Source organism: Macaca fascicularis, chromosome 10, assembly GCF_037993035.2.
Source record: "Macaca fascicularis isolate 582-1 chromosome 10, T2T-MFA8v1.1".
In the NCBI taxonomy this organism is placed as follows: domain Eukaryota; kingdom Metazoa; phylum Chordata; class Mammalia; order Primates; family Cercopithecidae; genus Macaca; species Macaca fascicularis.
In genome coordinates, this window is record NC_088384.1 from 25,015,807 (window position 1) to 25,042,288 (window position 26,482).

General features: G+C 50.0%; 1 long non-coding RNA gene across 2 annotated transcripts; it reads right to left on the bottom strand.

The window, feature by feature from the left end:
• Nucleotides 1-647: 647 nt before the first annotated feature.
• On the bottom strand, nt 648-14,293 carry LOC101865988 (uncharacterized). 2 transcript variants are annotated; one of them, XR_012418896.1, is made up of 5 exons: nt 14,172-14,293; nt 7,832-7,914; nt 4,319-5,718; nt 3,938-4,063; nt 648-3,101 (listed from the first exon to the last, which is right to left on the bottom strand). It is a non-coding gene; the product is annotated as an uncharacterized lncRNA (long non-coding RNA). The 2 variants fall into 2 exon arrangements; XR_001493860.4 differs by lacking the exon at nt 14,172-14,293 and adding an exon at nt 13,875-14,010.
• Nucleotides 14,294-26,482: the final 12,189 nt, after the last annotated feature.

Here is a 26,482-nt window from a genome sequence, read left to right on the forward strand (position 1 = left end):
CCCATCAAAATCAACCCTAACCACATGGACCCTGCTCAAAAGCATGTCGCTTCCCTATTTATTGGCTGTGGGTCTCAGAGCACCCCCTGCAAATATTTCAGCTCCCTTGAAAATGGACCCGACTTGTCCTGGCTAGAAACCCCCTGCCTAGTTCTGGTCAGCCCCTCCCCAGAGGGCTGGATCCTGTTACACTCTGGCATAGACACACGCACACCAGCATCTCTCCGCAAAAGATCTGACACCCGTGCTCAGTAAGCATCTCTTCCATCACCGACTGTCAGGCCTCTAGTTGCTCCAACTATTGGCCTGCCCTCCCCCTCTAAAAAAAAAAAAACAATAACAAAAAACAAAAAAAAAAACTGCATCAAGCTGGCCTGGCTCCTGGAACCAAGTTGAGACTCCCCACACCCTCCCAGTCGGCTTCCTTTTCAGCCCATGCCACAAAGCACCTAACTGTACCCTAAGTATGCCATCTTCTATCACTGCTGTACTTTTCCCATAGAAACCCCGGCCTAGCATCTCCCACAGTTCTAAACGATGTTCCATGAGAAATGGATTCTACGGCCATAAAAGTCAAGGAACACTTCATCCTATGCCCTGTCCCTGAGTGTTTGAATTTTGCAGCAGAATTTGAAATTGAACCTGCCTTTCTTTTTTTTTTTTTTAAAGGAGCAATGATGACATTTCCTAGAACTTACTTTGGGAATTTAGAGGGTCGGGTCTCATCTCAGGCAGATCTTTCTCATCCTTCAAGGCTCTGGTTGGTACAGCTTGCTAGGAAGCTGTTCCAGACTGCAGCAGCCCTCTGTGGGGTCTGTCTCGCACTTCCCAAGCACTCAGAACTTGTGCCTTAATAGACAGTTTCATGGCACTGTCCCAGTCTCTGATTCTCCATGTGAGCTGGTTTTATCCCATCCAGCATGGCTGTGAAATCCTAAAGGTTCGAACCCTGGCACTCTTCACCTATGTTTCCCCCAAATGGCTAGCACGGGAAAGGGCCCAAAGTAGGTGCTCAGTGCTGATGAGAGAGGAGAATTCAGATACTCCAGGAAGCATTCTGAGTTACTATGGAGGCCATGAAATGCTGCCACCTCCCCAAGCTGATTAAAGAGTGATATTAGGAAAATAGGTAGGGAAAGGCTAATCAGAAATGCCTCTGGATCAGAAGATGCTGAGTTTTGAAGTCCAGAGAGCCAAAAAAAAAAAAAAAATAGATAAACCCTAAGTCTATACTCCCAGATGGATAGGAGCATTTACTGAATATCTGCTGGGAGTCAGGCACAGTGCTAGGCACACGACCTCACTGAATCCTCCCTGCACCTGACAGGCGGGCACATGCCTTCCATTTCACAGAGCAGGGGAGGCTCAGAGGTGAAGTAACTTGCCCAGGGTTGTAGCCCAGGCCCTTCTCAGGACACGGCTCTCCCAGGGGCTCCGCCTCCCCACACTGAGCCCAGCCAGTTCCATATGTCCTCCGAAGCACTCCGAGCCACCCCAGCCTGAAACCTGCCACTCTCAGTGTCTGCTTCCCATACCTCTGTTCCTCTTCCCCGTCCCTGGGGTGAGGGGCGGGAATTCTGAAGGGGAGATGGCTCTGGCTTTCCATGTTTGCGGTGACCACCCTGCTAAGGACTGAACGGAGTCCCCTCCCCCAAATGCATATGTTGAAGCATTAGCCTACAATGTGACTGTTTTTGGAGATGGGACTTTTAAGGGGTTAAGGTTAAATGAGTCCCCAGGGTTGAGCCCTAATTTGATGGTATTAATGTCTTTATAAGAAGAGGAGGAGACACTGGAGCTTGCTCGTGCTCTCTGTCCCTCTCCACAGAGAAAAGGCCATGTGAGGACATAGCAAGAAGGTGCCACCTGCAAGCCAAGGAGAGAGGCCTCACCAGAAACCAACTCTAACACCTTGATATGGACTTTCCAGCCTCCAGAACTGGGAGAAAAATTCCTGATGTTTAAGCCATCCAGTCTGTGGCACGGTGCTGTTTCAGCCCAAGCCGATGAATAGTACACACCACTCCCCTTTCTGGGAAAAAGGACATCTGGCTTTTAAACTTGCCTAAGGGAGGCCACAAGCCGCTCTCTTGCAGACACTGGGACTGTCCCCTCTGGAGGGAGCTGGAATTGTGGACTGTGGGGCCTGTCCTGCCACCTTCTGCTCCCCAAGAACACAATCCAGGAGCAGTGCAGCTGGAAGCAGGGATCTGATTGGAGGAGAGTGTCCTGAGATTGGGCTAAGGTGACCCCTCAATCCTTTGGGTAAGACTGGTTCCCTTTGGATGGCAGGAAAAAAACCCAGGGCCGCCTGTCTCTTTCTAGTGAATTTCCCTGGCCTAGATCTTATCTCTTAAAGACCTTCTCTTTTCAGGATGGTGCACACTCAGTCCCTCTAGCTGCCCCTCCCAGAGTTCAACAGCATAGGGGGAAGGCTCCAGCTCCTCCCAGATCCTGACTGTCTCCTCTTTGTAACCATCAGGGAGAGGAAAAGCATGGAAAAGCACCACCAAGGAAGCCCCACAAAATGACAAATACGCACAGAGCAAACGGAGACAAAGGACTCCAGCCAGCGGCACCCAAGGAACTGTGTCTGCCCTCTCCCTGACAGCCCCTCCCTGACTTCCATCATGTTCCTGTCCCCATCCTGTAGGGTCCTTTGAGACCCAGCCTTGGGGAGAGTGTGGTCAGTGGGGCCTTGGCCCAGGCCAGGCTCTGTCTGGTCACCAGCAGAAACACAAGGAGGAATCAAGTTCACATGGGGTCAGGAAAGGGCCCCCAGACCCAGACAATAGGGCCACAGGCAGGGCCCGAGCAGGTGAGGAGGGAGTAGTGGGCTGCCAGGCCTCCCTCATACCCCTGGAGTCATCCTCCAGAGCCAGATCCAGTCGTCCACTGAGCATCAGCCAGGAAGAGCTCCTATCCATGGGAGGCTCCACCCCAACAGGTGAGGAGGATGAGATCTTCAGGGAGTCACCCAGGGGGCTAGAAAACCACCAGAGTCTGCCTGCTAAGTTACTGTGGCCAGAGTCCAAGGTCACACGAGGTCCAAAGAGAAGGCCAGGCCAGGAGTCCTGGCGATGCGGCCCAGATGGAGCCACCTGGGGGGAAACACAGCGAGTGAGGATGAAGCCACAGCCTCCACCCCCAACTTCCCACATCCCCCCCAGCCTGATTCTGCATCTCAGGGGACGCATGTTCAGAGATCCCCCCAGTCTCTCTCTCATGCCCCCAGCACACACACAGGGTGGAAGTGAGGACTCTGGACATGAAAAATTTTCAGAAGAAACTTAGGCCAGGCACGGTGACTCCCACCGTGACTCCCAGCACTTTGGGAGGCTGAGGAAGGAGGATCACTTGAGCCCGGGAGTTTGAGACCAGCCTGGGCAACATAATGAGACTCTGTCTCTACAAAAAATAAGCCAGGCACGGTAGCGTGAACTTGTAGTCCCAGCTACCCAGGAGGCTGAGGTGGGAGGATGTATTGAGCCCTGGAGGTCAAGGTTGCAGTGAGCCATGATCATAACACTGTACTCTAGCCTGGGCAACAGAGTGAGACCCTGTCTCTGAGAAAAAGGAAAAAAAATGTTGTCTAAAAAGAGGAAGCAATGAAAGCTGAGAATACCCCACCAGGCAGGGTTAGCTCAGGGGACCAGAGGAAAAGCAGTAAAGGGAGCCCATAGCAAGCTCCAGGAGCCTCATGGGCAGAGACAGGGCAAGGATTTGAGTGGGTGGGAAGGACCTTCAGAGGCCTTTGATGGCTTCAGTTCATTTTACAACATTCCCACTGGGAGGATCTCTGCACACCACCACCCCCAACACACACGCACACACACACGCACACACGCACACACGCACACACGCACACACACACACACGCACACACGCATACACACATGCACGCACACACACACTGCTCCCAGGATGAGGAGCTCACCCCCTCGCCGAGACTGTAATAAAGCGTGTTCTGACATGAAGATCCAAGCAGATGGGATCATGTCTCTGGGTTCACTTCTGCATCCCCAGCATCTGGCTCGGAGAAGTTGCTTGGTCCATTCCGGTGCTGAATGAATGAACATGCTAAATTCTCTGCTCAAGCTCACCCACAGTGGTCTTGATTCCATCCCACCCACCCCCACCAGGACCACACAGAGCAAGCCTTCCAGCCACCTGCTTCCCTGGCCATCTTCTCATGAGCAGGAATGTTCTGGGCCTGAGGAAGGGGCACAGGTAGGAGGAAAACCTACCCCCATGAAACCAAGCTCCATGTGACCTCCCTTCCTCCCTCCCTCCCTCCCCACATCTCTCTCAGGTTTACCTGGCAGCATCCAGCAGACACACAGGCAGTCCAGGCTCCCAGCTCCTTCCTTCCCCACACAGACCCCACAGGCCCATCCTGGAAGACAAAAGAGCCAACCACACCGCAGGAGAAAACCGCACCCAGGCCCCCTCCCCAGGCCCAGGCCTTGCCAAAACTCCCTGCCGAAGAAAGAAGGACCAGGAGCCAGTGAGGCTGGATCCAGGCACCCCACCCTCCACCTCCCTTTATTCCACCCCAGAACATCCTTAAAAGGTGAGGGGAGAGGGATTCCCGGGTTCCCTTCACTCACTCCCTGTTTCCCGACAACAGCAGAATGCGACCCGGGAGAAAGTAGGACAAACTCAGCAGCTTGGTGACAGCTGAATTGCAGCTGAACGGAGAGTCAGGAATCCAGAATTCTGATCCCAGCTCTGCTCCTGCCACACTGGGTGGCCCTGGGACTCTTCCTGCCTTGACATTCACTCAAGGTGCACAATAATCACCCATTGTTTGAAGCAATGGATGGGGAAATGGAAGGGACCCTGCTGCCCAGCAGTAATTTTTCTGCTCCCCCTCCTTCTCCCCTGCCCTTTCCTGATGCCCCATGCACCAGAGGAAATTCGGGGAGCCAGAGGCTGGAGTAGGACTCTTTTAAGACCACCCTGTGTCACCAGTCTGGAGAAGACCAGAGAATGACCACTAATCCTGACCCAGGACCATCTGCCAGGTTTTGCCTTTGGTGACAACTACGCTGTCTTCATCAACTGACAGACCTGAATCAGGATTGTCAGGGAGCCATCTCAGCATATCTTCAAAGCTTTCTGTCAGCACCTGGGAGTGGGGGCATGAGTTCAGAACTGGAGGTGAACTCAGACACTTGCACTGAGAAAAATGCATCTAAAGTCACACTGCTAACTCTTCACTTAACTGCAAGGCCAAGGAGCTCTAGCCAAGGTTTATAAATATGATCACAAAACACCAAAATTGAAAAGGGCTAGTTCACATTACCAGGGAGTCCCCAGCTTCCTCCTAATAGCAGTTCTACAAGTACACAAGGTGAAGTCATTTAACTCAGCCTTCAAAAGTTCCAGACGGTGACGTTTATAAAATACTAGCCCTAATGCCGAATGTGGAGTGTGAAAATCACCCTTCCTGGGACCCCACAAAATGGGGACAAGCTCTTTCTTTCTTCCATAGACTCAGAAAAGAGAATGAGCTACATCACCCATTTCCCCTCCCACTTTGGGATTCTAGGATACTACACTTCCCTGCACAGACCAGAAGAGGGCAGGCTGGTAGGCTATGGCCTGGTAAGTTTAAATACTTATCTGCAAGGATGCTTCTCAGTGTGGTTGTGAACGTCCTGAAGAACCGGGAAATTCCCTTCTGTCTCCTCTGTCCCAGGAACTTGCTGCTCTCTGTAAACAGACCCTGGGCTGCTCAAGCCTGGCTTGATCCACAGTGACCCTTTCCCCTGGCTCTGTGGACCTCGAGTCATGATATTAGTAAGGTGATGGAAGTTTCAAGGGACCTTTAGCTAGCTCCTGGGTGAAGTTGACACCGTCTTAGAGTGTACAAAGGAAGGCATGGGCTTTGGGGCCAGAGAAACCTGGAGGAAACTGTGGCTCTCTAACCCCCACGTACTTCATGTGTGACTCAAAGTTAATGATTTTCTTTCTTTCTTTTTTTTTTTTTTTCCTGGAGACGAGATCTCACTCTGTCACCCAGGCTGGAGTGCAGTGGCGTGATCTCGGCACGTTGCAACCTCCGCCTTCCAGGTTCAAGCAATTCCCCTGCCTCAGCCTCCCAAGTAGCTGAGATTACAGGTGTGTGCCACCACATCTGGCTAACTTTTTTTTTTGTAGTAGAGACAGGGTTTCACCGTGTTGGCCAGACTGGTCTTGAACTCCTAACCTCATGCAATCCGCTAGCCTCAGCCTTTCAACGTGCTGGGATTACAGGCATGAGCCACCACGCCTGTCCAAAGTTAATGATTTTCAAAGCTTAGCCAGTGCCTGGCACACAGTACATGTTCCAAAAATTATTTTCACCACTCAATGATTTAAACTTTAAGTAAATCTGTGTGTGATATTTATGTTCCAGAAAGATGAGCCATATTTATCCTGTAGCATTATATGTATATAGTGCAGTTAGGAAGCACTGACCGAATTAAAATCCCCTATCTTGATGAATGGAAAAGCAAAGTCTGGCTTATCCACACAACGGAATCTACTCATCAATAAAAAGGAACATACTAGTAATACACATTACAACAAGGATGAACCTTAAAAACATCATACTGAGGGAAAGAAGCTAGGCTCAACAGAACACATATTATATGATCTCATTTATACAAAATATCCAGAAAAGGAAAATCTACAGAGATGAGAATAGATTCGTGGTTCCTGGTGTTAGGGATGTGGATGAACAATAAATGGGTATGAGAGATTTTATCGGGGTAACGGAACTGTTCCAAAACTGATTTATGGCGAAGGTTGCACAACTTGGTACATTTATTTAAAATAATTGAATGGGTGAATTATATGACATTTAAACTATTGCCTCAATAAAACTGGACAGAACAGGAATTGAACTACTGAGACATGCAACAAGAAGCATGAGCCTCAGCTAAGCTCGGTGGCTCACGCCTATAGCCACAGCACTTTGGGAGGCTGAGGCAATCACTTGAGGTCAGGAGTTCAAGACCAGTCTGGCCAACATGGCAAAGCCCCATCTCTACTAAAAATACAAAAATCAGCCGGGTGTGGTGGCACACACCTGTAATCCCAGCTACTGGGGAGACTGAGGCAGAAGAATCACTTGAACCCGGCAGGCGGAGGTTGCAGTGAGTTAAGATGGCACCACTGCACTGCAGCCCAAATAGCACAGTGAGATCTTGTCTCAAAAAAAAAAAAAAAAAAAAACTGAACACAGAAGCTTCCATATATATGGAACATAAAAAAAAAAAAGAAAAAAAAAAGAATCCAATCTACTTCTGAGAAAGCAGGTCAGTGGTTTCCTGGGGCTGGGGCTGAGAGGGGATTGACTGGGAAGGAATACAGGGGAACATTTCAGAGAGTGAAAATGTTCTATATCCTGATTGTGGCAATGGTTACACAGGTGTACACATTTGTCAAAACACATTAAAATGTGTGCTTTAAATGGGGGCATTTCCTTGTATGTAAATTATACCTCAATAGGTTATTTTTGCAAAACTCATTTATATGTGATAGAAGAGGACTGGAACTAAAAAGTGCCAGATCAAAGGCTGCACAAAGAACGGGTTGTGGACACCGGGGCCTCATCATCTCAGCTCTCACTAGACCCCATAGACCACCCACTTCAAGCCAAGGTCAGTCGGGAAAGCCAGGATTGAGGAACTGGAACCCAGAGGGTCATTAGAGGTCTCTCCCACCTCTAAGATTCAGGAGGTCTCGGGACATACGGATTTCATGACGGATCTGACCTCAAAGCATGAAGCTGGTCTCTACCAACCAACCCCAGTGGACACAGGAAGAGAGGGAAGATCACCTTGGTTACTCCTGTGATGCAAACAGGGTCATGGTGGCCACATGAACGTGTCTGGAACCACATGGGTGGACAGATGCCTCCAACTGTCATCAAGAGAAAAAGAGGCAGGAGTAAGAGAATAAATACATACCCGTGGGTACAGTGGAGAATAGATGCTAAGGTCCCGTTTCAAATCACAGCATTTCCCAAAACTGATCTCCTCGGATGCAGATCAAAAGCAAAACAGGAAACAAGGAGGTATTTTGTTCAGGCCAGTGTCAACCAGTACATCCTAACGTGGGTTTTATGGCATGGATTCCTGTGCTGCCCTGCCATCGGCAAACTGTGTGACCTTGACCAAGTCCTTCAAAGCAGTGAGCCTCGGTCTTCTAATCCACAAATTAAGGATAATAACAGTGCCCACCTCACAGGTTTGTCATGAGGATCAAATGAGAAGATGAATGAGGCTTAGCTTGAATTCTACCATTTTCTTACATCATTATTATTGTCATCACTGACCACACAGTTCATTACCACCACCCATGAAGTATTCATTTTTCCCCCTAAACAGCATGCACTGTTCTTAGTAATGGATGGGCAGCTGCCAGGGAAACATACATTTGTTGCATTTTAGATTCCCTCTGGGTTTTGGGTCTTTTTCCCTGACTCTGGAATAAAATCGCTACTCAGAGATCTGAGACATGCAAGAGATGTTGGCCCAAATTGCCTTGGATGAGCCAGCGCCCAGCGATAACGGAAGCTCCAGGGAATAATGAGAATGTGCCACGTGCCTCGCAGGAGACATGCTGGGGGAAGCAGATGCTTCTGCAGAGGAGGATAAAGCACTGTTTCTTTATGAATTCAATTCAAACACAATGTCCACAAAAGAAGAGATTCGGAATTCAAATCTCCTTCAAACAAGGGAACCCCTGAAGTGGAGAGAGAGGAAAGAAAACCAAGAAGAAGGGAAAGGAAGCTGAACTAACATTTATTAAGAACAGATCCTAACTGGAAATGTCTTTATCTACATGGCAAAACAAGCTGGGTTTTATTATCCCCACTTTACAGATGAGGAAACTGAGGTTTCTAAACAGGCCTGTTGGACCCCAAAGGGGCAGAAGGCGTGTTCAAATAGGGGCGGGGACTGGGAACAGTGGCTCACACCATAATCCCAGCAGTTTGGGAAGCAGAGGCAGGAGAATTGCTTGAGGCCAGGAGTTCATGATTAGCCTGGGTAACAGATGGAGGCTCTGCCTCTACAAAAAATTCAAAAATTAGCCGGGCGTGGTTGTGTGTATTGGGCATGCCTGTGGCTATTTGGGAGGCTGCAGCAGGAGGACCACTTTAACCCAGGAGGTGGAGGCTGCAGTGAACCTTGATTGCTCCACTGCATTCCAGCCTGGATGACAGAGCAGATTCATGTCATATATATATGGATCTATATAGATCCATATATATACGGATTGAATGAGAAAAGATCCAAGGAAGGTATATGTAAACTGCAAACTTGATGGCCATCTGCATTACTATTACGGTGAGAAAACTGGCCAGTGATTGATAAATCATCTCTGTTCAGTTTATTCCGGCTGCTTTCACAGTCTGTAGGCAAAAGAGTTCACTCTTAGGAGAGTGGCATAGTGTAGTAGTTACAAACACAGGTTCCAGAGTCAAACTAGATACAATTTGAAATCCTGTCTCCACAGCTAATTTGCTGTGTGGCCCTGGGTTCATCACTTCACCTCTCTGAGCCTGTTTCTCACCTGCAATGCCTAATTCCCTGCCTTATGGAGTATCCGTGAGGCAGCACCAGCAAGAACCTTGGTAAACGGTAACAAAGTGGTAGTTAGGGTTAATTACTACTCATCATCTCCTCCACACCTTTGAGTACACCATAGCTCAGCACCCACGTCCCTTCCATGACTCATCCGGTAGCTTCCAGACGGGCCCACCTGGCACCACAAGGCATAAGGGGACACCTGCCTCATCTGATCTGATCAGAGTGGAATGGGATAGGGAGACAGATGTCACTCTCAGCCAGACTTCGCCTCTGCCCCTGAGAATCTCTGGCTATTGTTCCTCCTCAGAGCTCGAGCTGACAGATGAGTCGGGCCTCAGAGACAAGGGAAGGGATCCTCTTGAAACAAAGGACTGGCCTACAAGTTATTCACCAGCCCATTGAATCTGCACAATGGACCCAATGCCCCAGAAACACGACGCTCAAACAGGCTAATAATCACCCAGGAGACGAACCAGCAGCCTCAACAGAAATAAAAGCAAATCACTAAGTATCCATACAAGACTCAGGTGCTACGTAAGTGAACTCAGCTGGCACCCAGGGGGTGCACGATAGCATTCGCTAGCTTTGTTAAGCACCTACAGGGCACGGAACACGCAGTGGTTCATAGCCTCATGGCCGCTTTTTAAAACCGGGATTGTGATTTCCACTTTACAGATGAGGAAACTGAGGCTCAGAGAAGGGAGATTACTCCCGGACTGAAGTGGACACAGGTGGGAGAAGGATTTGTACACGGACTTGCGTAACTCTCAGCTGCTTCTCTTTCCACCACTCTGCCCTGCCTTGATGAATAAGTAAGTTCAAAGAGTGTAATCCCGCCCTGGGAAGAAGCATGGACCACAGCCAGAGAAAGGACCTTAAAATGAAGACACAGAAGAAAAGAAAAATTGGAAACAACTAGCGGGACCAACAATAGGAAACTGACAAAGTAGACCGTGTTTATCTCCTGCGTGAAATACTGAAATCTCTAATGATTTCGGCAACGGTCATAATAACATGGAGAAACACATCTGATGTAACTTTTCAAAAGCAGTATACACATAATGCAATTACTTTTCTTCTTCTTCTTTTTTTTTTTTTTTTTTTTTTTTTGAGGGTCTCCCTCTGTCACCCAGGCTAGAGTGCGGTGGTGGTGTAATCTCTGCTCACTGCAACCTCCGCATCCTGGGTTCAAGCGATCCTCCTGCCTCAGCCTCCAGAGCAGCTGGGCTATAGGCACATGCCACCACGCCCAGTTAATTTTTGTATTTTTAGTAAGATAGGGTTTCGCCATGTTGACCAGGCTGGTCTCGAACTCCTGACCTCAGGTGATCCACCCACTTCAGCTTCCCAAAGTGCCAGGATTACAGGTGTGAGCCACCGCGCCCAGCCAATTTCAAAAATAGAAAATATACCAGAGAGAGGCCGGGTGCGGTGGCTCAAGCCTGTAATCCCAGCACTTTGGGAGGCCGAGATGGGCAGATTACGAGGTCAGGAGATCGAGACCATCCTGGCTAACCCGGTGAAACTCCGTCTCTACTAAAAAATACAAAAAACTAGCCGGGCGAGGTGGCAGGCGCCTGTCAGTCCCAGCTGCTCAGGAGGCTGAGGCAGGAGAATGGCGTAAACCCGGGAGGCGGAGCTTGCAGTGAGCTGAGATCCGGCCACTGCACTCCAGCCTGGGCAACAGAGCAAGACTCATTCTCAAAAAAAAAAAAAAAAAAATATATATATATATATATGTACACAAACACACACACACACACACACACACACACACACACACACACCCCCCAGAGAGAAATATATGAAAATGAAGTTTTCAGGCCAGTCATGGTGGCTCATGCCTGCAATCCCAGCATTTTGGGAGGCTGAGGTGGGCAGATCACTTGAGACCAGGAGTTGGAGACCAGCCTGGCCAACATGCCAAAACCCCAGCTCTACAAAAAATCCAAAAATTAGCTAGACATGGTGGCACATGCCTGTGATTCCAGCTACTTGGGAGGCTGAGGCACGAGAATCACTTGAACCCAGGAGGTGGAGGTTATAGTGAGCCAAGATCACACCACTGCACTGCAGCCTGGGCAAAAAGTAAGGCTCTGTTTCAAAAAAAAAAGAAAGAAAAGAAAAGAAAGAAAAAGAAAATTGAGTTTTCTTCTTTTTTTATCGTTTATAAATCTTCTACAATTATCATGCATTTTATTAAACTTATTGAATTTGTTTTTTAAAATCGGCAAAAATTATAAAAATTCTCATTTATTTTTATTCATTTATTTTAGAGACCGGGGTCTCACCATGTTGTCCAGGCTTGGCTTGAACTCCTGGGCTCAAGCCATTCTCCTGCCCCAGCCTCCCAAAGTGCTGGAATTGCAGGTGTGAGCCACTGTACCCAGCCCAAAATTCTCATTTTTAATGCAAGCATAGAGAATGATTCTCCTAAAGCTGGCGGTAAGGGGTTATGGTTGTTTTGGGGGACTCTGAAGACTTCATCACTCTCTTCTGTTAAGGAGTGGGGTTAAGGCTTAAAATAAGTAAATTTCAGAACAGTTCTCAATGGCAAGGGTCACTAAATACTAAAATAGGCGGCCATGGGGGACATGGAAGGTGTTTACATAAAATGCTTTCAACATGAAATTAACCAAACTTAGAGTAGGGTCAATTCAATGCCACCCAAAGCTAGGAGCTGTCCAGAAATGGTTTGCCCAGGCTGCTGGATGATTCTGCCTAGAAGGGTGAGGGGCGAGGTGGGAGCACTGTTCCTCAAGCAAGGATCTGCCCACCTGCAGGATGAGGATGAGGAGGTCTGAGTAAACATCAGATACCCAGCCCCACCCCAAAACCTGCTGACTCATCCTCCTTGCCACGTGGCTCAGACATCTGCCTATTGGAAGCAACGCCCCTAAAGTCTGAGAACCACTGTCCTCAGGTTTCCCTGTCTGTCAAGTGGAATTACTCATCCCTGCCCTGCGTCTACCCCCGCCCCCCTCCCTGGGCCATCGCGGCGCTCCCAGATGCTCCCAAAAGGGAATGCGCTTTGCAAAGCACTGAGTCCAGAGCGAGCGTTCTGCTTTGAGCCGTGCTCAGTCCCAGCCTGGCCCTGAGAAAAAAACAAAGCCGTTCCCTCAAGTTCTCTCGCAGTCCTCCCTCTCATACTTCCTCCCCTCCCGCCGCAGCAGGTGGGGGCGTTTTCCCCGCGGCGGCACTGCAGTGGGGTGTGCGCGCCAGCAATCCCAGGCGCCAGGCAGCCTCGGATCCGGAGCCTGGGATGAGGGTGGGAAATCCAGGGTGCGCCCCCGGGGCCTCCCCCTGCACAATCCCAGAAACAATTTCTCTACCCCAGGGCCCTCCGCTGGGCGGAGGGAAGTCTGGCCCCTTTCCTCCCAAATTCCCAGCCTCTCCAGGGAGTGTCCTGGAACCGAGGAAAGGTGGAGAATCGAGCTGGTGGGTTCCGGGATCTCCTTAGACCCTTTAGGAGATGCAACGTGGGCTTTAGAGTCCTGCATATCTGGATTCACAATCACTGGCTGTGTGACCTTGGGCATGTCGATAACCCTCTCTGAATCTCCGTTTCTTCATCTTTAAAATGGGGTTGTTTCTTACCACTTTCGTGGAACTGTTGTGATAACGCTTGCAAAGCACCAAGCAGGTCCCTGCCTAGAGTAACCTCTCCATAAACTGATGTCACTGTTGTTTTCAATGAGGGTGAGTTACCAGCCCTCTCCATCCTTTTGGAGCCAAATTTGACGCCGGACATCTGGGATTTGAGTCCCAGAAGTAAAGGAATGGTAGGCTCTCGGGGGGAGGGCGGCTGGGTATGAGGGAAGGGGACCTCAAGGACCCTGCCCCGCCACCTCACCCCCACCTCCAGTTCCGAGACCCTCTGGGCTCTGCCCGTGGCTTGGCCAGTTAATTGCTAACCTGGTGGGCTGAGAAGGTTCGCGGGTCCACCTCCCAAATCCTGTCTCGTGTCGTCGGAAGGGAAGGGTCTTTGTTCCCCCTCATAATCATGATTGCAAGACCCCCATTCGCACTGGACTCCCAAAGCATCCTCCCCTTGCCTGACCTCACCCCCGATCCCAGCCAGAGCCTTGACTGTGTTTGACAATTACAGGCTGCAAAGCCTCTTCATCCATCCAATGCGGGACACTTCAGGCGGCGTTTGCATCCCTGAACCCAGCCCTGGGACTCTGGGACCTGCCCTCGACCCCAGCCTCGGGGAATTAGGCTGTTCCGCATTCGGGGACAAGGACGCTTGGGAAGGAAGGCTGCTAGGATGGGGCGACGTCTTACCTCGGGTCCGCGGTCCTGCGGCGCGAGTGCAGAGGGCTCTTTGTGCCCCGGCTCACAGCGCAGAACTGGGGGAGCCCCTGCAAGCGCCTCCCATCTCAAACTCCTCCCCGCACTCGTCCGCAGCCTCCCTCCCTCTGGTCCCCCGAGCGCAGCCGGCGTCGTCTTTGTAGCTGCTGCAGCGCCCATGAAATTTTAATGCGGGAGCGGCTGGCGGGCGGAGGCGCCCCACCCCCGGCCCTCGCCTCCACCCTCCCGCTTCCTTGCGCCCCTACAACTCCACACCCAACCCCTCCTTACCCAGCCCAGAGTCCTGGCCAGGAAAGCGGGGTGCAGCGGGTCTTGGAGGGAGCACACCGCCGCCCCCGCCGCACAAAGGGGCTAGCAGGCCGGCGCTCTCAGCCTCCCGCATCCCCACCCGCGGCGCTGTCATGGCAACGCTTGCCCGGCCACTTTCGGCCGCAGAGAGCTCAGGGCTGGAGAGGCGCGGGGGCGGCGCGCGACCGCGGACCAGGGGCGCAGAAGCCTGAACCCCAGAGTAAGAGGACAGAAGACGCTTGTCCTGGAATAGTGCCAAGGGCTTAACTAGCAGACCTCGGGTGTATGCCACTTTATGCACATGGTTATGGTGAAGCCCAGATTTGAACCCATAACTGTAAATTCAGGCGTGTACAGCATTTGGCCTAACAACATGTATAGGTTTAGTCTTTAATTTTTTTATTATTTATTCTTATTATTTTAGAGATGGGACTTCACTCTGTCACCCTGGCTGAAGTGCAGGGGCACAATCATAGCTCACCACATCCTCCAACTCCTGGGTTCAGGAAATCCTCCTGCCTCCCCCTCAGCTTTTGGAGTAGCTGGGACTACAGGCGCGAGCCCCCGCGCCCGGCTTAGTCTTTTATTTAACTGCCCTCTTCTTAGTACCTACTATTTTCTAGAGTAGGGATGCTAGGAAGTGGTCCTGAAGTAGTGGTTCTAGAGCCGAAGCATGTACGTTGCTTGAGAACGTGTTAGAAATCCAATTCAGGGCCGGGCTCGGTGGTTTACCCCTGTAATCCCAGCACTTTGGGAGGCAGAGGCGGGCAGATCACCTGAGGTCAGGAGTTCAAGACCAGCCTGACCAACATGGTGAAACCCCGTCTCTACTAAAAAATTAGCCGGGCGCGGTGGTGAGTGCCTGTAATCCCAGCTACTCCTGACGCTGAGGCACAAGAACCGCTTGAACCCGGGAGGCGGAGGTTGCAGTGAGCCAAGGTCATGCCACTGCACTCTAGCGCGGGTGACAACAGCCAGACTCCCTCTCAAGAAAAGAAAAGAAAAGACAAGACGCCGGGCGTGGTGGCTGGCTCACATCTGTAATCCCAGCACATCGGGAGGCCAAGGCAGACAGATCACCTGAGGTTAGGAGTTCGAGACCAGCCTGACCAACATGGAGAGTCCCCGTCTCTATTAAAACTACAAAATTAGCCAGGCATGGTGGCACACGCCTGTAATCCCAGCTACTCAGGAGGCTGAGGCAAGAGAATGGCTTGAACCCAGGAGGCGGAGGTTGCAGTGAGCCGAGATCATGCCATTGCACTCCAGCCTGGGCAACAAGAGTGAAACTCCATCTCAAAAAAAAAAAAAAAGAAAGAAAAAGAAAAGAAAAGAAATGCGATTCAGGCTGAGTGTGGTGGCTTGCTCCTGCCTGTAACCCCAGCACTTTAGGAAACCTAGGGGACAGTCTTGCTTGAGCCCAGGAGTTCGAGACCAGCCTGGGCAATAAAGTGAGACCTTATCGCCACAAAAAAAAAAAAAAAAAAAAACAGAAAGATTAGCCAGGCCTGGTGGTGTGTGCCTGTAGTCCCAGCTGCAGTGAGCCCTGGGGGAAGAAAGGAAGGCCCAGATATGTATGTTTCAGCAAGTGCACCAAGGAATTCTGATGCACTCAAGCTGGCGAACCACTGTGCTAGAACATTCCAGTGACCTTCAGAACCAGACTGTTCTGGGTTTACATTTCAGTTCTGCCCATGCCCCTGACAACATGTGACCTTAGGCAAGCTCCATACCCTTCCTCAGTTACTTGTCCATAAACTAGAGATAATAATGGAATCCACATCATCAGGCTAAATGAAGGAAGTGTGCTTAGCACAGTTCCTGGCACCTAGTAACAGCTCAAGACATAGTTATATCATTAAACTACAACATCTCTTTTGTCACATTTCTGTGAATATTGTTTATCATCTTCATTGCTCACATAAAGAGGCTTAGAGAGGCAGTGAGAGCTGCCTACAGACACTGTAAGGAACCTGGGTAGATTTAAGCCTGTCCTTTTAGACTCCAACTTCCCCAGCTTTCTCTAGACTACACATCTGTTACTGGGACCAGCCCTGGTCTTCAGAAAATACAAACCCCATTCAACAAACTTATAAAACAGGCCCAGCCCAGGACCACTGCAGGAAGCTCAAGAGTCCCAAGGAGGCTTTAGACACAGCCTCCTACCCTGGCAGAGTTAGCAGTCCTGCCAGGATGGTAAGACCCACGTGAAAGAGTTAGAGAAAAGGCAAGGCAGTGTGTGGTCACAGCATTGCCCAGAGTACGCAGCCCACTATCAGGGTGGGACCAATGTAATCACAAAAGTCCTTTTTAAAAAATGTTTTGGCCGGGCGCAGTGCCTCACGCCTGTAATCCCAGCACTTTGGGAAGCCAAGGCAGGCGGATCACGAGGTCAGGAGATTGAGACCATTCTGGCTAACACGGTGAAACCCCGTCTCTACTAAAAAATACAAAAAAATTAGCCGGGCGTGGTGGCGGGTGCCTGTAGTCCCAGCTACTTGGGAGGCTGAGGCAGGAGAATGGTGTGAACCCGGGAGACGGAGCTTGCAGTGAGCCAAGATTGCGCCACTGCCCTCCAGCCTGGGCAGCAGAGTGAGACTCTGTCTCAAAAAAATAAAATAAAAAATATAAAAAATAAATTAAAATAATAAATAAATAAATAAATATTTTAAAAAGTGTTTTGAGACAAGGTCTTGCTCTCTTGCCCAGGCTGGAGTGCAGTGACAAGGATCATAGCTCACTGCAGCCTTGAACTCTTGGGCTCAAGAGATCCTCCTGCCTGAGTTGCCATCGCCCAGGTCTACGACTTCCCCCTAATTCAATAGTCTAGTCTAGTCTCCCTAGACACAAACAAAAAGGGAAATACAATTTGGCATGACACATTCTAACTGAGTACAGGGGATACGTAGAGGTCACCACTTCCTTTCTTAAGCATTCCCAAGCCACCTGTTTTATAATCCATTCCCGAATTCTCCTGAGTGTCAGTCTATCATTTCCAATATCTACTTGGAAAAAAATCAAACCACCTGTTCATCCCAAACTTTCACACTTCATCCTATTCCCTGGGGCTTCTGAAGGATGAGCAATAGTGAATTTATGATTCTCTTTCCAAGCATCTTTGGTTCTAGAGATATTGTAATCAAACCTAGGTTTGGCTGCTCGCTGCTTGAAAGCCAGACGCCAGAGATAAGGGTTGATGGGAAGAAAATTAGGTTTACTTAAAGAGCTAGCAAAACCAAGAAGATAATGGACTATTTATTGTTCTAAAGTACCATACTATCATATTAAGTCAGTACAGATTTTATGCTGTTTTTATGTTAAAGTCAAGTAGAAGAGGTTGAGCGTGGTGGCTTACGCCTGTAATCCCAGCACTTTGGGAGGCCGAGGTGGGCGGATCACCTGAGGTCAAGAGTTTGAGACCAGCCTGGCCAACATGGTGAAACCCTGTCTCCACTAAAAATATAACAATTAGCTGGGCATGGTGGTGTGTGCCTGTAATCTCAGCTACTCAGGAGGCTGAGGCAGGAGGATCACTTGAACCTGGGAGGCAGAGGTTGCAGTGACCTGAGATCACACCACTACACTCCAGCCTGGGCAACAGAGCAAAGGGGAAGAGAAGGGGGGTTGAATTGGGATCAACAGATGACCAATTACCACTGGCATCTGGGCACCAGCGAGGGTCCAAGAAGGTTGAGAACTTCTTTGTCCTTGGTCAGGTCACAATGCTTTTATAAATCTTTAACAAAACATTGATTATTTACATACTTCTCCTTTAATCCCAGAGTTAGTTTTTAAAAACTACATGATTGCTTTTTTCTGCATATTATCTCAGTGCTCTAAAATTATCTTAGCCTACGTGCAGGAATGGGAAAAGGCCTCTTAAACAAAAATTGAGTTAGTTATGTTAGTACTTTTGCTGTTTCGCTGTTGCAAAGTCTTCTCAAGGCAAGCAGTGGGGAAGTGACGGAAGGGAGCAAAAGGGGTGACAGTTAGAGGATACTGTGGCTCACTGCAAATAGACCGTCTAACTCAGGCGGACTCAGGACAAGCCATGAACTGAGTACTGCAAGGAGGGAGTGGACACTCATGTTCAGCAGATGCCATTACCAGTGTGGGCCTCCTCTGCTCCCAGTTCTCTAACATGGTACATTTCTGTATCGGGGCAGACCAGACTAGCTCTCCTGGGGGATTCAGCTGGTCCTTTGCCCTCCTTTTGCCCATATGTTGAGTGCCTTTGTGGTGAGCAAAGTCTTCCCTTGCATCCTCCATTTCCCTAGGGAGGGTTGGACATCCTTTGGGGTTCATGCCTGGTTTGAGAAGTAGAGCTGGCATCCTTCTCTCCTCCCCATCAATGTAACTGTGACCCTCACCTCATCCTACAGGTAGACTTAGGACATACCCTGGGAAGAGCATGCCTCGAGATGGTAAACATCATCCTCACCACAACTGGCCAAGAGTTCTCACCTTCCAGGAAACATGTATAGGGCCAATTTGGACCTTAGGAGCCCATGAGCAGATAAGAGTACCCCAAAGAGACACATCAGTATTCCTGCTCTGCATGATACTGCTCTGAAACCCCAGATTTCCAGGAGAATTCTGACACTGGCAACATATAAAGGAGAGGGGAGCCTGAGCCTCTCTTCTCTTTAGTCCTAGAACAGCCCTTGGAGAAACAAGAGTGGCTCCAGAGGCCAGGGTTCCCGTTGCAATTCTGTTATCAGCCCACTGGGTTCCTCTTTAAAAAGAGAGAGAGCGGGCCAGGCGCAGTGAGTGGTTCATGCTTGCAATCCCAGCACTTTGAAAGGCAGATCACGAGGTCAGGAGTTTGAGATCAGCCTGACCAACATGGTGAAACCCCTGTCTCTACTAAAAATACAAAAATTAGCCAGGCGTGGTGGTGGGCGCCTGTAATCCCAGCTACTCAGGAGGCTGAGGCAGGAGAATTGCTTGAACCCGGGAGTTGGAGGTTGCAGTGAGCCAAGATCATGCCACCGTACTCCAGCCTGGGCAATGGAGCGAGACTCCGTCTCAAAAAAAATAAAAATAATAAATAAATAAATAAATAAAAAGAGAGAGAGATAAGAAATTCACATACTCTAAGGTCGGACACAGTGCCTCACGCCTGTAATTCCAGCGCTTTGGCAGGTTGAAGTGGGAAGATCACTTGAGTCCAGGAACTCAAGACCAGCCTGGGCAGCATAATGAGACCGACCCCCCGCTCCACCACATCTCTACAGAAACCTTTTAAATATTAGCCGGACATGGTAGTGTGCGCTTGTGGTCCCAGCTACATGGAAGGCTGAGCAGAGAGGATCACTTGAGCCTAGGCGTCAGAGGCTGCAGTGAGCTCTGATTGCACCAAGGCACTCCAGCGTGGGCAACAGAGCAAAACTGCGTCTCAAAAAGAGAAAGAAATAAACAGAAAAGAAAGGGAAGTCGCATCCTCTAAAACTAACCATTTAAAGTGTATGATTCAGTGGCAATGAGTACATTCACAATGTTATGCTGCCACCAGGTCTAGTTAGTTCCAAGATGTTGTCGTCACCCCCAAAATAATACTCCACACCCTTAAGCGGTTACTTCCCAGTTTCCCCTCCAGCCCATTGTCATAGGTGACCTTTTGTGCTGGCTTCTTTCACTCGGCATAATGTTTCTGAGATTCATCCACAATTGTAGCATGGCTCAGCACTTTATTCCTTTTATGACTGAATAATATTCCATTGTATGAACAGAACACAATTTATTCATCCATTCTTTCGTTGATGGACACGTGGGTTGTGTCCACCCTTTGGCTAACGTGAATAGTGCTGCTATGAACATGCATATGCAAGTATCCGTTTGAATCCTTCTTTTCGGTTCTTTTGGGTACATACCTCTCTATTCCACGTTTCCTTTTCTATTCCCCCACCTTGCCTTAGTGAGAGGGATTATGGAGTCAGTAGCTAGGGGGGGCTTCCTTATATACACCCTACCATGTTCCCAGCTCCACTTCTCTGCCGGGCCACACTTGTAGCCCTTGGAGGAAGGATTCTGGGAAAGGCCAAATTTTGTCTTCCCTCCAGCCATGTTACGGATGGAGACTGGTCTATCAGGGGATCAGGGGATCTCTTTTCTGACAGCTGTCCCCTGAGCAAACAGCTCCTGGTTTTACCCAGATAGAACATCTCATTTGACTCATCAAAGCGGCCATCTTTACCTGGGGTGAGCATGGGGCTCCCTGAGTTCAGCAGTGAGTGTTTGTAGAGCAGAGGAGAGGAGAGCTGCATTTGGTATGGCCCAGAAAGAATGTGCCTTTCAACAATTCCCTGAAACTACAAAATTATTTCCCTGCCACTCCCCGGCCCCATAATCATCGTCAGATGCAATGAACTTGACCCCTTGCCCGCTTACTTACCAGAGGCCTTTCCAAGTGCTTTATCCACACTCTCTCTTAGCACCCTCTAAGAAAGTATCGGTGTCATCTCCATCTGGTAAGGAAAGTGAGGCTTAGACAGGGAAAGTGACTTATCCAAGGTCACCAGCTAGAATGTAGTAAACCTGAGATTGAAACCCAGTGCTGTCTGATTCCAGAAGCTGCCCTCAGCCTCTCTGAAAACTCGTCTGCATCATCCTGAATCCTTTATTACCCTAAGAAGGGATGCGCCACCCCTCAGCCAGCTGAAAAATGATCCCACTGCCATGCTCGGGTCACTCCAGGGTCTGTCCATCCGGGCATGGGCTCAGGATCAATGCCATGGTCAACTAGAGCTCAGTGGTCTCCAAAATCTTCTCTCTGTCCTGCCCCCAGTGGCATCTAAATGTGTGAAGGCCAGCAGTCTCTCTAGATAAAGGATAAATGGTGGATATAAGCCTGGATCACCCCAGATACAGATCCTGAGACATGGATTCAAATGCAAGTTGTTTATTTAGGACGTATTGGTACCAGGAAGCCTTGGTAAGGGAGCAGGTTAGGGAGACAGGGAAGAGGAGAAAGCTGGAATAGGTACACTAAAGAGTATACTTGTCATCAAGGACAGTCATAACAAAGTACCAAGACTGGGAGGTCTTAACAAACACCTTAAGGAGGCTGGAAGTCCAAGACCAAAGTAGCAGCAGGGTCAACTTCTCCTGCAGCCTCTCTCCTCAGTTCACAGATGGCAGCTTCTCAGTGTGTCATCATGTGGCCTTTTCTCTGTGCACACACAACCCTGGTGTCTCTCCCTCTTCTCACAAGGACATCGGTCCTGTCAGATTAGGGTCTCACCCTTTCTACCTCATTCTACCTTAATTACCTCTTTAGAGGCCCTATCTTCCAGTGTAGTCACATTGGGGGTTAAGGCTTCAACATAAGAATTTGAGTGGGGAGAGCACAGCTTACTCTATAACTATGAGCAAGTTGTCAGCGACTAGAACTCGGTCCTGCTGAGGTCTTCTGGGAGACTGCTGGACACACCTGACATGTCCTACCCCAGGTCGTGGAAGTCCTGGAACTCTGCATTCACTTTTTTTTTTTCTTTTTTTTTTTTTTCTTTTTTTTTTGAGATGGAATCTCCCTCCGCCGCAAGGCTGGAGTGCAGTGGCATGATCTCGGCTCACTGCAACCTCCGCCTCCCAGGTTCGAACGACTCTGCTGCCTCAGCCTCCCAAGTAGCTGGGACTACAGGCACATGCCACCATGCCCAGCTAATTTTTGTATTTTCAGTAGAGACGGGGTTTCACCATGTTGGCCAGATGGTCTCAATCTCTTGACCTCGTGATCCACCCGCCTCGGCCTCTCAAAGTGCTGGGATTACAGGCGTGAGCCACCGTGCCCCGCCCTCCACCCGCTTTTATCTCTTATGGTTGAAGGGTGATCCCTGGACATCAACTTCTTGCCACCTCCAGGCTGCCCCTTGAACAGACCAAGCATGTGTCCTCATCCAATTGACACCACAGCACCCACGAGTTGGGCACTGTTGTCTGTGTTGGGCACACAAGGAAACAGGCTTTGAGGGGTGATGGGCAGCACCCGGGGCCTGGTCTCCTTCTGTCAGCTGGAATAGTGGGGAGCAGCCCACCAGGGACTGCCAGGCTCTCTGCCACCCGACTCTCTGTCTTATTTCCTTTCTCTGCCTTCCTCCCAGCCATAACGGTCAGCCAAGACATGGACTCAGGAGTCAGACAGAACTAAGTTTGAATTCCACCATTGCCCCTTACCCACCACGTGACTTTGGGCAGGGAACTTCAACCCTCTGGGCTTCAGTTTCCTCTTCTGTAAAATGGAGATTACATAACCTCACTTGCAGGGCTTTTGAAAGAATTAAGTGGTCTGAGTGCAGAAAACACATGGCCCATCACAGGTCCCAGTAAATGCTCTCTCTCTCTCTCTCGCACGCACGCGCTCACTCGCTCTCATATTATTGGGAAATATGATGTTGATCTATTATTTTTCTGAATTTTTTCCTCCTTCCTGTGAATATTCTGTGGTTCCTGCTCTCAGTTTTTGGGCCTTATGCAAGTGATTTGACTTCAGCCTGGTAGTTTCTCTCTCTCTCTCTCTCTCTCTCTCTCTCGCTCTCTCGCTCTCTCCCTCTTCCCCCCACTCTCTCTTTCTCTCTCAAGGCCATTAGAGACCCCTCACGAGACCTAGAGTTCTTATACCTGGGTAGTTATTATAAAGGATCTTAGAAGCTAAGCAGACACCAGCACTATCTGCAGTGCACACACGTATCAAGTCCAGTCCATAGACACAGTTGCTGTTCTTTTTTTTTGAGACGGAGTCTTGCTTTGTCGCCCAGGCTGGAGTGCAGTGGCCGGATCTCAGCTCACTGCAAGCTCCGCCTCCCGGGTTTACGCCATTCTCCTGCCTCAGCCTCCCGAGTAGCTGGGACTACAGGCGCCCACCACCTCGCCCGGCTAGTTTTTTTTTGTATTTTTAGTAGAGACGGGGTTTCACCATATTAGCCAGGATGGTCTCGATCTCCTGACCTCGTGATCCGCCCGTCTCGGCCTCCCAAAGTGCTGGGATTACAGGCTTGAGCCACCGCGCCCGGCCAAGTTGCTGTTCTTTCTGTGTGAGCAGGTGCTGTTGCTTTAACTATAATACAGGGTTGTGGAGACACTATACTACATTAGTGGCACTTAAAAAAAAAATCATCTGGTCTTTTCTCCATTGGCAGGACCTGAAAATGTATCCTCTACTTTATGGAGTCTATGATCCATTTTCCATTAAGACAAAAAGAAAAAAAAAAGTCAAACTATCAAAGTCCAGGGACCACCAGTTTCCCCCAGCACATTTATTTTATGGTGCACACAGCAAGGCTCAGGAGGCCAAGAGACCTTGCCTGAGGTCGCAGGGAACCTCCCCCTGCCCCCAGGCTCCCTGCTCCATGCACCTCGCCCCTGCCTCTCTTTTGTCTCCAGCGAGTGTGCTTGCCTACGTGCGTGCGTGCAGGGCCATGTCCCCAGCCCTGCTGCTTCTTTGTCTGGGCTTTTGTGTCCAGACAACAGAGAAGCGGGGCAGAGTGTGTTGCTCTCATCCATCTGCAAACAGACCCCCTCCAGACGCCCTGCACCTGCTCCCCGGCCCTCCCAGTCGCCCCAGCAGGTGCTGCAGCATGGCCATCCTCTCCCTGCTGCAGCGGCTTCTGCTGCTGCTGCTGCGGAGGCTGAAAGGTGCAGACCGCAGCCGCCAGCACAGCGGCTGCCTTCCCTCCTCCCCACCCCCCTGCCGCCACCTCTCAGTCACAGGAGATGAGTCTCATCTTTTTTCCTGTATGGGCAGATGCTGACAGAGCCAGAGATGGGGCTAGAAGGAATTGGGATGGGGAAGACAAGCTCTGCAGGAGACTTTACAAAGGCACCCTTCCTCCAGTTTTGTTGTCACCCTTCCTTCTCCCACACCCCCGCACCCAATGCACTCCCAGCCCCATCGATGCTCTGGAACGTTTCGCCAAGTCATTCCCCCTCCCACCAAGTTGCCACTGTTGTCCTGGCCTCCAGCATCCCCTACTGGGCTTCCTTCCAATCTGTTCTCCTTGCTGCAGCAGCCTGAAGATTCTGGAAATGCAAAGCTGACCTCATCACTCCCCTCCTCGTAGCCCCTCTGGTCTCAGGATGGACAGCAGACTTTACCTTCCCTGGCAACCTTACCCTGCCCTGGCTGGCCCCCAGCCCATGGCTCCACCCTCATCCTTCAGCACGCTCCCACCCCAGGCACACACCTCCAGGAGCAGCCCAGCCTCATGGTCTCCAGGGAACCTTCCCTGACTTTTAGGTCTCTGGATTGACTGGGGCCCCTCTCCTTCTGGGCTGATTTCAGTTTAGAATTACATATCCATTTGCTTTTCTGTTGTACACAATCTCTGTCTCTCTCTCTCTCTCTCTCTCTCTCTCTCTCTCTCTCTCTCTCCTCTGTCTCTCTCTCTCCACCCACCCCCCGCCCCCGCCATCCCCACAACTAACCCATGAGGTTCGTCATGGGAGAAGCCCACTCTATTGTCGCACCCTGGCGTCTCCAAGGCACGGTGAAGGGTCTGACACACAGGAGGCCCTCCACGTGTGTTTGCCAGAATGACTAAATCTTGAAGCTTCAAATGCTGTGGTTCTGCAGGGCTTCTCAGAAACCATTTTATAGACGGAACAGAGACCCAGAGAAGAAAAGTGGCTTCCCCGAGGTCTCTGTGTTCCAATACAACCATGCTGACGCTATTATCCCAGGGTCTCCAGGGACCCCAGTGTCTTATGCCTTCCAAAGGTCAATCTCTCCTTGAAAAGCCAATCAAACACCTCAAGTGCCCACCCTGAAGTGGCTGCAGAAATGCAATCCCCTTTCAGGGACTTGCCTGGGTTGATGATGGCGTATTCATCTCTTGCTCCAAACATCTGTTCCTATCACCTTGATCCCATCTACCTATCTCCATTCCTGTGGCCTGTGGTCCTCTCTGCAGACACAGAGGCCGGCTCCCACACCACCCTCATTATTCCTCATAGTACTAACAACACAAAGCTCTTAGGGAAAGCACTAAGACAGTTTGGGGTAAATCATAACACTTATTGAGCATTTACTGTGTTTCAGGTTCTGGGATAAATGCTATAAATGCAGTAGCTACTAACAGTCCGGTGGTGCCGGGGATACACAATTTCTCCCCATTTTATAGACAAGGAAACTGAAGATAAACAGACACAACTAGAAGGTATCTGAGCCAAAATTCGGTCCCAACGATCTGCATCCAGATCCTGGCCGCATGGAGCCCTCTCCCCAACCCTGTCCCATGATACCTTCCAAGGCTCCCATCATCTTCCATCTGGTCAGCAGACCCTGTACAGTCCTCCCTGCCTCTCATGGTTCCTGTCTACTCCAGCCTGCCCACCCCCACACAGCCACGCCACAGCCGTCCTGCAGAACAGTACATTCCTTATTTATGAGATGCATCTGGGCTCTCTGCAAATCAGCTGTGAATGCCACAATGCCTGCCGGAGGGAGGCAGAGAATTCTGGAGCCAACATCTTCCAGGAGGCAGGTGGGGACTGGGTTCAGGGTACCAGGCTCTAGTAGGGACACCCACTGGGCCTGAAGAGCACAGATGGGGCTGGGGAAATAGTGATCTGTGCTTTTGATCTCTTTTGCATCTGAGTCTGCATCACATAAGTGGCAGGGAGCCTGGAGGATGGGGAGGTGGGAAATAGGGTGGACACTAATATTAATCAAGTATCTCCTGAAACACACACAAAACCCTCCAAGGTGGGGATTCTTGTGCCCGCTTTACAGAGGAGAAAACGGAGACTTGCAGAAGGTAGGCAAGCTCTTTCTGAATGGATAACCTTGCTTCGTCCTTTCTGTCCCTTAAAAAGAGGAGAGTTAAGGTGGCTGGAAAGATGTCCTGAACATCATCAGAAAACTAAACATAAAATAAGGTAGGAAAATGAGGCCCAGGGGAAGGAATGTGGACTCAGAGATTAAACTCCTCTTTTAAATTCCTGCCATACGATTCTATCCAGTTGCTAATAGTGAACCGTAGGTTGGTTCCAGGCATCCTGGAAGACAATACAAAGAGGGAATACAATGAGTTTCACAAGTGGACAGTGTCTGCAGAGAAGAAACAAACCAGATGCACAGTGACAGAGCTATGGCTGGTACTGAAAACAGAGAAGGACGTGTAGCCCCACCCCAATCTCAGTCCCAGATACCTAAACTTCTAGGAACTAGCTTTTGGTTCCCTTTCCACCATCCCTCTACCCCACCACCGGGGAGAGGGCCGGGGGCGGGGCAGGCGCACAATCTGACCCCACCATGGAGGGTGTGTTTTTATATCTTACCACCAGGTGTCAGTGCG